This window comes from Ochotona princeps, chromosome 7 (assembly GCF_030435755.1).
Source record: "Ochotona princeps isolate mOchPri1 chromosome 7, mOchPri1.hap1, whole genome shotgun sequence".
In the NCBI taxonomy this organism is placed as follows: domain Eukaryota; kingdom Metazoa; phylum Chordata; class Mammalia; order Lagomorpha; family Ochotonidae; genus Ochotona; species Ochotona princeps.
In genome coordinates, this window is record NC_080838.1 from 46,283,790 (window position 1) to 46,285,645 (window position 1,856).

The following is a 1,856-nucleotide window of genomic DNA, read 5'->3' on the forward strand; positions in this document are numbered from 1 at the left end:
GAAAAAATCAACATTGAAAATGGAAACTAATTTTGCTTCTTTGAAATGTCTCTCCTTGTATTTTAATCCAAAACAGAAACCAGGAGGTTGTTTAACATCCATGAAGGTGAAATTCTGAGTGCTAAAACAAATGCCCCTGACTGTGAGATTGATATTCCCAAAGCACCACTATTTTGTAATCTTTTCCTTCTTAAGAACTTGTTTCCCTGTTTTCCACTCTATATAACTGCATCAACTCCCTTTTTTAAATCTGATGGTAATCTTCAGAACACATTTTCACCCGTTCCCAAGAATCCATATCGAGACACCCTCTCAATTTCTAGACGTATAATTTACCATGAATTCCATTAAAGAATGCATAAAAAGTATCTGTGGGAAAAAAAAAGTAGCCACTATTCTGAATTTCCTACCAGCCACCTATACCGATGACATCTTTCCTTTATGCTTGTTTGGTTGGTTCAAAGTGGCCACAAGCAATCAATCATAAATGCACACACACACACACACACACACACACACCAAGTTTTAGCTCAAACCCTCAAGTTTCCTGGAATTCTGTATAGCCCAAATATTCATCATGAGGACTCCTCTAAGTGATAGCCTAACGAATGGGGAGAACCAGATCCCTCTCAGCACATGAATTGAATACAATCATTTGAGCTCAGGTTACCAATAATAAATCAATTAGAAAAATACAAAGGAAAGTCTGAATACTTTTCCTCACATCGAAAGAACTACCTTTTACAACGATGTCCTGGATTTGGCTTCTTCATGAGACAGAGGAAATATGGCCTTGAACAACTTGAACAAGAAAGCATTCTCAGGCAGTGATCACTGCTGTTCCCTACAAGGTGAAAGAAAAACACACCATACTAAGTGAAATATATAAGCATGAACCGTCCAGATAGGAGACCTGCATGGGGTTCCTGTCTCCTGGCATTGACCTGAAGCATAGCTTTGCTGTTGTGTGTATTTGGGCACTGAACCAATGATGGCAACTCTCTTTGAAATGTAACAATACTTAAAAAAAATTGGAATAGTTTTTAGAATGGTTTATTCTAGGCTCATTTTCCTTTCAAATAAAAAAGAAATATATATTGCCAGCTTACTTTGCAGGAGTTTTCTATTGTGAAAGGGTGCTGGCTGAACGCAGAATCAAGTTCAAACTCAGTCTTGAACTGGGTATATATTTTGACAGTAGATTCTGTGTGTCTCAATGTTCCTATCCTTTACATACTCTAGAAAGCAGTTAGACTATATTTATAGTATTTATACATATATAGTACATTTATAGTGTGGATTAAATGAGGTAAGATTCATCAAGCCTTCCGTATACAATGATTCCTTAACAATTTCTTGAAAATGCAGTTAGCATATTTGTTTGGGTGCATAATTGTTTTGAAAACTGTACATACAAATGACCCTCAATGAGCTCATAAGGAACACTTACTTTGAAAAAGGTTTTGCAAGAAAATGAGTTTATTTTTAATATGGAATGCTTCACAGATTTGCGTGTTGTCCTTGAGCAGGGGTCTTGTTCATCTCTGAATTGTTCTCTGATTTCAGTGCATGTGCTGCCAAAGCAAGCACATAAACTGATCTTCAAATTCCATGTTTCAAGAACTTTTTGAAGTACCCTGTAAATAGTTAGCACTGAAGCAGGCGTTAGTGGTTAGTATACTCAAACCCACTCTAAGAAGTGACCCCACCCCAACTCAATACAACCACAGATCCCACAGCACATTTTCCATCAGAGGTTTATAAAAGTTTTTAGTTTTATAGTTATTTTGGTCAGAATTCATGGTTATCTTAGCATTCCTGTAACTGTTATGACTCAGGAAACAAGAGTCACCTGG

At 36.7% G+C, this 1,856-nt stretch overlaps 1 non-coding gene across 1 annotated transcript; it reads right to left on the minus strand.

Annotated features, from left to right (window-relative positions):
- Positions 1-1,484: 1,484 nt before the first annotated feature.
- LOC118759064 (U6 spliceosomal RNA) lies at positions 1,485-1,590 on the minus strand. The gene has a single exon (XR_004995964.1). It is a non-coding gene; the product is annotated as a U6 spliceosomal RNA (small nuclear RNA).
- Between the last annotated feature and the right edge of the window lie 266 nt (positions 1,591-1,856).